General features: G+C 46.6%; 1 protein-coding gene across 11 annotated transcripts in view; it reads right to left on the bottom strand.

Moving 5' to 3' along the window:
• Window positions 1–7,199, bottom strand: part of ADCYAP1R1 (ADCYAP receptor type I) — a 153,311-nt gene extending 146,112 nt beyond the window's left edge. For 9 of the 11 annotated variants that reach the window (XM_051768381.1, XM_051768374.1, XM_051768380.1 and 6 more), the window contains exon 1: window positions 6,595–6,863. The gene's annotated coding sequence lies outside the window, so the exon portion shown is untranslated. Of the gene's footprint in view, window positions 1–6,594; window positions 6,872–7,117 lie in introns of those variants that run through there. The other 2 variants (XM_051768372.1, XM_051768373.1) reach the window with 2 other exon arrangements.
• Window positions 7,200–12,781: the final 5,582 nt, after the last annotated feature.

Below are 12,781 nucleotides of genomic sequence, written 5' to 3'. Positions count from 1 at the left end.
GCTGGGGGAACCACAAAGGCCCTGACATGCTTTTCTTCTCCTCTTCTGAATAAAACTCAGACTCTGGTAGCCTGTGAAGGCTCTTTGCCATCACCATTGTTACAACATCCAGCTGTGGTACAAAGAACAAGTCAGAGAACAAAAAGCTGGAGAATACAGAGCAGTGTCCAGAGGCTTGAACACTGCAGAGAAACAACTTCCACATGGCTGATATTGGCTTTTCATGCTGCTCTCTCTGCAGCCACCAAGAGCTGCTCTGTAATGAAGTTTGTTCCAGCTGTTCACCCACTGCCTGTAATCATCTCTAACTGACCCATTCAGCAGCACAAAAACCCCATCCAAGCTGTCAAACTCCACACAACCCCAGTGAATGAGTGTGGCTTGTGGCATCCGAGGCTGCAGTGGCAGCTGTGACACATTCCCAGCCTTAGTCATGAAGAGCTTGAGCATCTGCAGTATTTCGGATGCTCTCTCATCTCCTCTGCATCTTAAGCTGGAGCACAAAACTCCTGGAAGGGATCCAAAGATCCAGCTCTCTAAACCACAGGAAATGAGTAACTTTACTAACTTTAACTTGGGTCTTTATATAATGCACTTGTGCTGGCTTCTTTAGAGAGTTTGTTTCTAGGCCAAGAGAGAAAGTTCTGTTGTGTGTCCAAAATCTTAGATGCACACTAAGCCCAAGCTCCTATTTGGCTTTTGGTACTAATTATATCAATTTAAGAATTTAGATACGTATAAAATGCCATTATAAAAATATTTCTTTTTAAAAGGAAATGCTTTATACTTATGGCCATGAACATGCCGTTTTATATTTTTACTAGAAATAAAAAAAAAACTTCTGTAAACCTACTGCAAAAATGGGACAATAAGAACAGAAACAAAAATGTTGTGACTTAATAAAGTCTTTCCATTCCAGGAAAAGGAATTAATAGTTAAGGATCTCTTAGCTATTTTCAACTCCCTTTCCAAATATATATAATTTCTTTCTGCTGCAGGGAAATGTATCTCTGACTGCTACAACTTTAACTCCAGCCTACATATCACTGTGTTCGGAGAGGTTCATGTTTTTATTTTTTTTTTTACATTATTTGGATTTCAGTAAACAACTTTAAAGGCCATAATTAAGGAGGAAGGTGTTAATTAAATCTATTTATCAGTGGACTTTTGTTAGCTTAGGACAGAGGGTGAATGGGTTAAAATAAAAAAAGCATTTAGCCATTGATATATGGCAAAAAGCTGGCTTTTAGGTCACCTAGTTCTAAGCATCACAAGTGCTCCAAACTGGTTAAAATGTATTTCACAAGGTGCCAACCCTAAGCTAATGAGGTCTGGTCAGCATTCATCTCCATCTTCGTATAACTTCCAGTCCCCCATTCATAAGCAGGGGATATTAGATGAGATCTGGAGCTTTGCACAGCTCCTGGCTGGCTCAGAGAACAGGCAGAGGGGGTTAGCATCTGCCTGCAGAAAATCCTGTGGCTGTCCTGGATGTCTCCCCGGGGTGATGCTTCCCCACCTGTTCACAAAATTACACATGAGCTTCAGTTGGCAAATCCCTCTTAGTAATTGGACAGAAGGAGGAAGGGTCGATACACTAAGGAAGCCTCTGAGGTTTAAAAAAATCAATGAATCATTTAAAAAAAAAAAAAAAAAGACAACTAGATAGGAGGTTGCCTGGGACATGTGGCATGAATTCTCCAGCAGCTGAGTCTGCCCTTCATTGAGTAAAGGGAAGATGTGGGTGAGGAAGATGTGGGGTCCACCACAGAGATCTTGAGCTTTTCTCAAAACTCACCACCTATCACAGTTTGCTATTCCCATGAGCTGGTAAAATATAACCAGCCCTCCCCTCTGAGCAAAGATGGGAGCAAGAGAGGAATCCCACTCCATGGAGATGCCTCTGAGACACCATGGAAGGATCCACCTCACTGGCTGTGGATGTGTCTCTGAGTCAGCTGCTGCAGGAACATCCATGGGGTGACTCATCTGACCCACTTCAGGCTGGGATGAACCCCCCTCCTCACTTCCAGTATAGGGAATTAGGGGGATTGGTTTGGATGTGACCATTTAGTTTTCAGATGCCCAAGTGAGAGTAGATGAACATTATCCAGGCAGCCAAACACTCCTGAGTGAGAAAGCCTTCCTCCTCATGAAGCGAACAATAGTTTTGCCAAGGACCATTGAGGGCCAAGTTTTCACTTTGAGAAAGAGGAAATTTTTACCCCTCCACTACTCAAAGATGGACCTGATGATACACCTACTGCCCAGCAATTAAAAGCTTCATCCAGTCAGATTTCCCTTCAATAAAGAGTTTTTCCTAAATAATCTTCACAGAATCAGATGGGATAATATACTCTTGCTTACAGTGAGAGAAAGAATCAAAACATGCCTCATTCTGAGGAACAAATGAATAAAAATAAAAAATCTGGGCTATTAACCCACCACACAGATTAAAACAGCTCTTCCTGCCCTAACCCTCAGCTCCATTTAGCAAACCAACAAATCATAGATAACAGACTATAATTATCCTTCCATTTGCAGCTCCTGAGCAATCGTGACCCAGTCATCTCTAATGGGGTGCAAAAGCCACTGTGGCTGAGGCTTCTTGGGAAATGCCTCAACACTGGATGGACAAACCTACAAACAGATGTGGCAGATGTTTAATGCTGTATGTTCAGTAAGGAACTCTTGGGCTTCAATATCCCCAATGTGTTTTAAAATAAATTATTATTGCTGTTGCCATAACTATTATTAAGAAGAATTCGACCATATACATATTTATCCCCCTTTCTGTCAGTTTTAGAGTGAACTATGAATTGCATTAACAAAAACTAGAATTGTTGAGTTAATTTGTTGGGTTTTGGTGTTTGTTCTCTTTTTTAAAAAGGGCATTAAGCAGAGGTCACACCTTTAAAAACTTGTTTTAAAATAACATGGTAATTAAATAGATCAGAGCAGTTTCAGAGCATAATCCTACCTTAAGCCATCCAAGAGTAAAATATGACACCTGAATGAGCAGGGATGAGACTTTCAGGATGTCTCCAGGGCAGATTAATGTCAGATGCAAATCAGCTTATTCCATGGGGTGATTATCTCAGAAGAATTTGTATTCAGCAGTAGCCCGGAACCAGAGCAGCAACCGAGTCCCTGCAACTGCATCCGTGTACTTCTGCAGGACCCTTCCCAAGGGAATATTCCTCAGCACAACAGGCATGTCAGCTTTAAATGCTCTGTGTGATGACGCTCCTGCCTTTTCTTTAGAAGATGGAACAGTTTGTCATAAGAAGTTCAACCCTGAAATTACTAATCCTGCTCTAGAGGTGAGCCCACCAGTTTGCACGGGAACACAGTCAATGAGCTGCAGTGAGTTACATAAACAAGGCTGGAACAATCCAGCGAGCTTTATACACATTCCTGATTTGTTTTGTGGGGGTAAAAAGTCAAGGCTAAGGAGACAGATCAATAAACTGACAGAGCAAAAGGTGGGTAGAGAATCAAACACCGGCAAAGCAATGGGGTGAGGACATTCTGCTGTGAAGCTTCTGAAAAAAAAAATCTGCTTCTCTTCCCATGTATTTGTGCCCACTCAATTACAATCCAAACAGCGTCTCAGCAGCCACAGCAGACACGTGAATCCCAGTACTTGTGGAAAACTACCAAATACCTTTCTGTATGCAAAGCATTTCTTAAGAACAGAACAAGTTCAGCACACCAAGGGAACTGGGAAAGTGGCTCATCAGGGATGCTGTGTACTGGGAAGCAGGAATACTCTGAAACAGCTTGTTTCAGCGGTGCTGCAGCTAACCCTGATGATACAGGAACAGCAAAGATGACTTGTAAGTTGTGGATGGGAAAAAAGAGGGATTTGCTCACTCCTGCATTTACATCCCTTTTAGTAGAGTTGTTCCACTTCTGTCCTGATGTGGAAAACTCACCCCAAAATCCCGCTGTTTGTGGTATGTACCAAATCACAGGTGGTATGGGATGGCTGGAGGTGAAAGGAGAAGAGGGATTGGAAACCAAGGAACATGAGCCAACAAAAAAATTCACTTCATTGACTTAAAGGTTGTGGTTGCACCCCCTGGGCCAAGGAACAGGGTGAAATAAAATCCAGTATCTCCTCTGACTTCTATGTCCTTGCATCAGTTTAACTCTCCTGAAAACAGTGCCAAATGAATAACCCCTCTGTTAAATCAGAACTAACTGTTACAGACCTGATATCTCTGCAGGTCTCTCTGCCAGAGATGCATTAGAACATGATCCTGTCCTGAGTTTGCTTTTTCTCAGTGATTCTTCACTCAAATACTCTGCTTTCATTTAAAGATAATTTTAGGAAATAGACTGTTTGTACTAAGTGTGCTCAGAGAGGAAGGAAAGGAAAACAAAATCTGCTACATTGGAATGAATCAGCTTGGGGACACAGGTCTCAACTTCTCAAAGGCATAGGCACATATGGAACTCAACCCCGGAAAAAAATATCTCCAGGATGCCAGCTCAGTCAGCCAAATGAAGAGAGATGTGATGCACAAAGGTCTGAGTGTGATCAACAGCACAGCCCACAATCTCAGAAGTCTCTGGTTCGCTCTCCCTGGTATCATCCCACAGCAAAGCTCCTGCCTTGGTGTTTGTGAGCTTCCCAAACACACCGACAGCAGATCGGGACAGATCCGTGTGGCTTTGGCCCCACCGTGCAAACAACAGACATCCTAAACCTTCAGGGAGGAAAGAGCCCTCCAATTCCTCACAGGGACCCCAAGGAATGATGGAAGGCTAAAGCCAAGGAGCCATCACAAGGCTAATTCTCTGTTTAAAGAGAAATAAGTGTATTTATCACACAGAAAGCCCCCCCTGACCTTTGAGCCCGTGCAGTGTCAGTGGTTATCCTTCCAGTCATGTGCACATGCCTCCGACTGGAGAAAACAAAACCACCAGAAACCTTCCACTCCTGGATGAGATGAACTGCCTGGACAATAACAGATGCTATTGCCTGGACAATAACAGATAACTGGAGCTGTCTTGAATGACAACAAAGCAGCAACCACTGCCTGCAGCACAGAGGGACAGGAGGGGATAAAGGTACAAGACCACAACCCAAAACTGTAACAACAAGGACAACAAGCAGACATATCAACTTTAATCCAACTCCCATTATTGCACTGTCCAGTATTCCTTAATTATCCACCAAATTGCAGCAGCGTTGCCTTACCCACCCCACAGAACAACTTCTTCTGAGCCACCTCCAGCGTGCTTTGCATTGGCCAAAGGCAGATGCTTGTATAACACGTTCCTTCTCTGCAGCTACACCAGCAGCACTTTAAGGAGTTTGCCTTCCTTCTGTCCTTAGCCTCAAGTAACCAAACATTCTCTTTGATCAGCCACGGGAATGTTTCCCTGCTGTACCTGACCAGCGCTGCATAGGCTGAACAGAGAAGTGAGGTGTCTGTGCACCCAAAGAACAGCAAAGGAAAACCTCTTTGTTGTTTGTTGACTCCAACAGATTAAATAAAAATATCCCAAAAGCTCCTTCACTTCCATGTTGTCTTATCAGTCCAGCACTTGCACCGTAATTAACAGGCACCAGAGGGATGGTAACTGATAATACCCTGGGAAAGAATCAGGTCACTTTGCTGCCTTTTTCACTTTAGTTAATATTTCCTTCTTATTATAGTTCCCTCCTGTGCTACTCCAATATATCCTTCAAGCTAAAGGCCAGATTCTGTTTACCTGCAGATCAGATGCAGAGGAAATCCACTGACTTCCAGGGAGTTCTTCCAGACCTGCTTCTACGTGAGTGGGATGATTGTCTGGTGATAAACACACTAACCAAATCCCCCCTTTTTTTCCAGGCATTTTCCAGTTCTGAACAACATGCTGCATTATCTCATTATCTTAACCCTCCTGGCTGCAAACTCCTCAGATTCCAACACACACCTGAAGGGTTCACGTCCTAAATTCTCAGCACATCGGAAAAGAGCCTGTCCTGTGAGCCACCCCCCGACTTGAGATGTGCTTTGCATGAAGATGGTCTTATCGGAACCAGCTGTTCAAACCCTGATAAGGAGAAGTGCCCGGAGGCAAGCAGAGGTCAAAGGCACACTGACCGCAGCCTCTCCTGCTACCCCGCAGGAAAAGCGGGGATGTCCCGGTGCTCTGCTCGGAGGGTGAATCAGAGTTTCTGCGGCAGGTGAAGATGCAGAACTGCAAAGGGAGCCGGGGGCTCGGAAATGCCGCCAGCAGCAGCGGGGGCCGTTTAGCAATCACATTTTATTTACCAGCCATATTGTGTTAAAACCAGACGTGATTCCCATACCGAGCGCCTTAACCTGTCACCACTCGCGAAGGGAGATTGATTTGTTCGGGAAGAGCCAAACCTATCTGGAGGACGCATCCTCCGAGCCTACAGTTGTGCCGGAGGCAGGAAGCCTGCGTGCTAAAGAAGTATTCCCAGGACCTGGGGGAGCGGAGGGAAGAGCCGGTAAATCAATGTCGAGACGAGCCGGCGGGTCCTTCTCGCTTTGCCGCTTTGGCGTCCCCGGGGTCTGGGGATGGGGCAGCGCCGGGGGGAGCCGGGGAAGGAAGGAGAGGACTTACCATTGCAGCAGGGATCCGTCCCGGCGCTGGAGATGCCGCATCCCCGTGGTGCGGGGCGGGGCGGGGGCCGCGGGGGGACAGCGGCCGGTCCAGCCCCGCCGGCTCCGCGCTCCCCCCCGGCCGGAGGAGGGGTCGGCGCCTCCGAAGGGAATCCAAATTCCTCCTCCTGCCTCGCCTGCCGGTCATGTCCGAGCTGCCTTTGCTCAGGGGATGGGCCAGCTCCTGGCCGTGAAGGAATTTGCCATCGCTAAAATATTAAAAAAAGGCAAACAACCACCTAACCAAAAAAAAAAAAAAAATTAAAAAAAAAATAGAAACCAAAGGGGGAGGCGGGATATTTGCAAACTTTGGGGGTTTTTCTCTCTTTTTTTTTTTTTTTTTTCTCTTTTCTTAGGGGAGGCTGTTGGCGCTCAGGGAGGGGCAAGGGACTGAAAGGGTGCTCAGGCTGGCTGAGATGCTCTGCCCGAGTGAGATGCTCCGGTGCGCTCGCCCCTGTCCCTGTGCCTGTGTGTGATTCTCATACCCAGACAATGCTCTGCAAAGCGAGCTGGTCCTGCGGAGAAATGCAAACACCTCCTCCCCCGAGTGCCTGAGGAAAGGGAAAGCGATAGGGAACCAATAGCTTCTCCTTGGCTGCTCTCATTAATATGGAGGAGAAAAGAAACCAATGAGGAGGAGCAGGAGGAGGGATTTATTCAAATCAAGTTTTTTAAATCAACCCTTTTCCCCTTTTTTTTTCCTCTCTTCCCATCTCCCCCAAGTCGTTCTTCTCCGTGTCACCTCAGCCCCATTTCTCAGAGATTTTTATTTCTTATTTAATTAGTGTGCCAGGGTCAGCAGCAGACGGCGATGGGAGGGAGGGAGGATGGCATCGCTGCTGGGAGGCAGAGGGGCTGTGGGAGGGAGGATGAAGGGAGAGCCAATTTCCCTCTGAGCTGCAGAGAGTTGATTGCAAAGAAAAGTGATAAAGTAGCTGGAGTTGAGGGAAACTGAGGGGAAGCAGGGCAGGAGTTTCAGCTGGAAGCACCATTTTGCAGATGGTATTTGCAGATGGGCAGGTGGCCTGTGTCCAGGATGAGTCCTCTGAGCTTGGAAAAGCAGACACACACCCAGGAAGAGAAGGGACTGCACGGGAACAGCAGCATCTGCACTGTCCTGCATTGCCTCAAAGCTGCACAGCAACAGCATCCCTGCACCACCAGTGCAGGAGTCGAACCTGTTACTGGAAAACCAGTGGAGTGGAGCTGTGGAAAGTGCTGAGGTGGTTGGTGATGAAGGGAAGGGCTGTCCAGCTGACTCCTGTGATTAGCACTAGGAGAACAGCAGGGTGGCACATGTTCCCTGCAAGGTACATACATAAAAGCATCCAGTCACTGACTCCCTTCTGCAGAACAGCCTTCCAGGGAAAGCTCTCCAGACCTGGAAAATGTTCCCTAAAGGAGCCTGGGCATCTATAGCAGCCTTAGAGGAGCCTCTGACAGCACATCCCATGGAGACACTGGTACCACACTGCTGCCAGCCACACTGCTCTCAGCCACACAGATCCGTGCAAAGAATTTGAGGTGCTGAATGCCCAAATCCTCACCCAAATCCCATGAGGCCTGTGCTGTAAGAGCAGCTGCCTGCTAATGAGGTTCTTCTAATTACCCTGAAATTTCATGATACCTGTGTACCTTTCCTCTTACCTGTCCAAAGAATCACCAACTCATTGAGGTTGGAAAAGACCTCCAAGATCATCAAGTCCCAACTTTGACCAAACACCACCATGTCAGCTAAACCACAGCATTGAGGTCAGTCATTTCTTGAACACTTCCAGGGAAGGTGACTCCTCCACCTCCCTGGGCAGCCCCTTCCAATGCTTGACAACCCTTTCAGTGAGGAAATTCTTCCTGATGTCCAACCTGAAGCTCCTCTGATGGAGCTTGAGACCATGTCCTCTTGTCCAGGGGCTAGTTGCTGGGGGGAAGAGGCTGAACCTCACCTACAACCCCCTTTCAGGTAGTTGTTGTGAAAAGGTCTCCCCTAGGCCTCCTTTTCTTCAAGTTTTTACCACTTCCACTTCATTTTCTGCATCTCCCACCTTCTATTTCCCTTAGCACGTAAATTAATTTCAAATTGACGTTGCCTTTACTCTGCCCCCAGATTTTAAAAAAGGAGAACAAAAAAAGCAACGTGGTTTTAAAAACAACCAAATCCATTACCTGTCCAGTGTGAAAATCCCTGACAGAGTTGCTTACTTGTACACTGTAGCCCCTGTGGGTCTCAGCCCTGGTGCAGGAGCCTGGGTGGGACACAGCTCCACAACAGGAGCACAGCCAGCCCTGCTCCCGCTGCCTTGGCACAGGAACAGCCCCACGGCTGCACAGATGCCTTCCCTGGAGAAAGGCAGGCACAGACACATTGGGAGTGCCTTCAGCTCTGGGTTTGATCCAGCACCGTGAAGCAGAGCAAAGAATCAACTAGACTTTTTCAAAGATTTCTTTTTCTCCAGTTCTGACATCTCCTCTGGTCACGTCTCACAGCTCTTGGTAACTTCACTGCACACGAGGGGAAAAAAGAAAGCAAATTAAAGAGCACAGAATCATGGAATGGTTTGAGTTGGAAGGGACCTTAAAGATCATCTGGTTCCAAGCTCCCTGTTATGGGCAGGGACACCTTCCACTAGATCAAGTTATTCAAAGCCCCATCCAACCTGGCCTTGAACACTTCCAGGGATGGAGCATCCACAACTTCTCTGGGCAACCTGTGCCAGGCCCTCACCACTCTCTTAGGGAAGAATTTTCTCCTTATATCTAATCTAACTCTGCCCTCTGCCAGTTTGAAGCCATTCCCCCTTGTCCTTCACTCCAGCTCCTTGTCCCAAGTCCCTCTCCAGCTCTCTTGGAGCCCCTTTAGGCACTGGAAGGGGCTCTCAGGTCTCCCTGGAGCCTTCTCTTCTGCAGGTGAACCCCCCCAGCTCTCCCAGCCTGGCTCCAGAGCAGAGGGGCTCCAGCCCTTGGAGCATTTTCATGGTCTCCTCTGGACTTGCTCCAGCAGCTCCATACCCTTCCTATTTTGGAGGCCCCAGAAGTGAACTCAGCACTGCAGGTGGGGTCTCACAAGAACAGAGTGAAGGGGCAGAACCCCCTCCCTCATCCTGCTGCCCACATTTCTTCAGATGCAGCCCAGGACAGGTTTGGCTTTCTGGGCTGTGAGCACACATTGCCAGGTCATGTCCAGCCTCTCATCCACCAACACCCCCAAGTCCTTCTCCTCAGGGCTTCTCTCAACCCCTTCTCTGCCCAGCCGGTGTTTGCTCTTGGGATTGCCCCAACCCAGGTGCAGCACCTTGCACTTGGAGTTGTTGAGCTTCCTGAGGTTGGCACACCCCATCTCTCAAGCATGTCCAGGTCCCTCTGAATGGCATTCCTTCCCTCCAGCATGTCAGACACATCACAGCTTGGTTCTGTCAGCAAACTTACTGAGGGTGCACCAGACAATGAAGGACATTAGATGATGCAGGACAAAAAAAACCCTCCACAGCAAAATGTTTGTTCTTCCCATAAAATAAAATAAAATCTATATTCACTCTTAACTTGAAGGTCTTTCCCCATTCCAAAAAAACCCCACAGAAAACGAATCAAAACCTTAACTGTGTTCCCTCAAAACTTACAGAATTTATGGCAGTCCTACCTCAAAAATCAGAAGGCCCACAGTGAAATGTTGCCTTGGGTTGCTAAGCATGAAAGAAGACTCCCAGCTGTTCAGTTTTTGTGTGCTGCTCCAACATCTGCTCCCTATCTTTCCCAGGAGAAGGGCAGCAGGCCAAGAGAATCATCTAGTGGCCCATATCCAGCAGCAGTTGGACTGCCTGAGATGGTCTCAGCTGATATTGGTGTCAGGTTTCTCACTGAAGTAGTGAGGAGAGTCTATCTAAGAACTTTGTTCTCTGAAGACCATTTTCTTTAGGAGGAAGCAACTAAGCCATTCACAGGCAAATGGTGCTTTACTGTTTATCCTCCTGAGCAGTCTATTAAATAGGTCTTCATTATTTAAGCATGTGCAAAGCATGATAACCATTCTCTTGGCCAGCATGAGAGACTGGTAGGGGCAGGAGAAGGCTTCTGAGAGCAAAGAATGAGTTACTACTAATGACCTCGACAGCCATCCATCTGTCATCCTACACAGGGGTGAGCTGTTTGCGGGAATGTTTGCTGAGATTGGGTTGAAGGTATTTTATTAGAAAGTCCTTGTCCTTTTATTTGGACACCCTAGGTGTGATTTAGTTAGCTGGACAACTGGGTCTGAGCTGGTCAGCCATCTCTCCCTTCATATTAAGGTCAAATTTTATCTGTGTAGATACTGGAATATGAGGAATCTCAGCCCATGGAGATATTGGAAGCAGCTCAGAGGAACCATGTCCCAAATGTGCCTGTTTCCACTGATGTCAGACACACTGGGAACACCAGCCCAGCTTGTCAACACCCACAAAGTAGACCTCTAAAGTTTAATGAGATGAATCCCTCTTTCACTATCAGGTTTGACAAGACTTGGCTTGTTCTGTTCTGCCAGGACAGGAACTACCCCCAGTTGGTGCCACAGCCTCCCACCCACCCTAAAATCCCACCTGAATCACCTTATTGACCTGAAGATGCTCTGATGTGATGACAACTGTGCTGGGCATCCAAAGGAGACCCAGAAGAAAAGAAAGTTCTCCTGTGCTGCAGCTACAGAGTGAGGTTGAGAAATACCTCCGATTTCTGATGACAGATGCGACCCTCTGGTCTGAATATCCCTCAGTCACTTCCCACCAACTAGAAGATTTCTAACAGTCAGAAAGAGGCATCTCCTGGTTCCTGAGGACAAGATCTGGTGGAGGTAGAGAGTGGGAGGGAACAGCTATTTATGCAGACAACGACTGTCATTTGTTCCCTTTCTAGTTATGTAAATGAGCTGCACTGTTTTAAGACTTCTCTACTCATGGAACTGTGTCCACAGCCAGGGAGATGCAGTATCCTAAATCCCTCACCTGCTATAATCAGCTGGGACATACCTGGTGTGCAGGCAAAGGTAAAACTCGCAGGTAAAACTCAAACCATGAACTTAAAGGTCTGTGGGTATCGTGTTGTGTGACAACTCTTACCTTTCAGTAAATGCATTAAGGGATAGATTAGCCCAGAGGGAGGTACCTCAGGATGCTGGGATGTGTCATAGCAGCCACCAGTGAGAAGCTGAGGTGCTGTAAATTCCATCCCAGCTGGCTGGACAGGAAGATGTTGAACTCAACATCCTCAAATGGAATTTATTTGAAACAAACCCCTTGATTCCTGTGTGTAACCAGGAGTCTCCTGCAGCTCCTCTGTTGTATCTTCGGGCCTCCAGGGAATGTTTTAGATGCACAGAGGGAATAGCTCAGGTGAGCAGTGCAAGGCTCCAATATCCTACTACTCTTGAAGTCAAGAGTGCAGTTACCCATAAATTCAGAGTTCTTTTCCCTATCTGACCTACCTCCTCCATCTGGAGCTCCAGCTCCATTTGGCGTGAGGACAGAATTTGTTCTTTCCCCTTCTCAGGTAAATAAGCTAAAGATGCCCTCTGACAACCCCTTATGATTCAGGATCAGCTGTTTAAAGAAATTATTTTGCGTGAATCATCCTTCCAAGTGGAAGTTACATCCCCACTGAAGGGAGTCAGCAGGAGAGAATGTGTGTGAGCTTCCTTGATGGAGAGAAAATGGGCAAAGGAGTAATGAACAAGACACAACAGGAAGTCATCAAGGGAATTACGTCTATGGAATGAATTAACTATAAGAACTGCTCTAGTTTAGGAGCATTCAGCTTTCACTAGAGACTACTGAGGCAGAAAATGATGGAGATCTATAAAAAGTGGTATTGAGAAGGTAAGAAAAAAAATCCACTTTCCTTCCTAATGCAAGGACAGAAGGATGCCAAAAAAAAAAAAAATCAGTGAGGCCTGCTTCAAAACAACAAAAAAGTCTTTACCTAAAATGTTATGTGTCCTGAAGGATGCTGGAAGCTTCCAAGGATTCAAAACAACTCCATGGAGGAAAAGTCCCTAATGGCAATTAAATCCCATGAGACTACTTCTGGCTCAGAAAGTCTCTGAAAAAAGTTTTCAGTAGATGCTGAGAGATAATTTAAGACACTTCTACCTTAATGTTTGCCTCTTGCTAATACTCTTTCTAGAA

Source organism: Manacus candei, unplaced genomic scaffold (assembly GCF_025592945.1).
Source record: "Manacus candei isolate 608988 ecotype Guabito, Panama unplaced genomic scaffold, ASM2559294v1 h1tg000094l, whole genome shotgun sequence".
NCBI classification, from domain to species: Eukaryota; Metazoa; Chordata; class Aves; order Passeriformes; family Pipridae; genus Manacus; species Manacus candei.
This window is presented reverse-complemented; position numbering and strand designations above follow the sequence as displayed.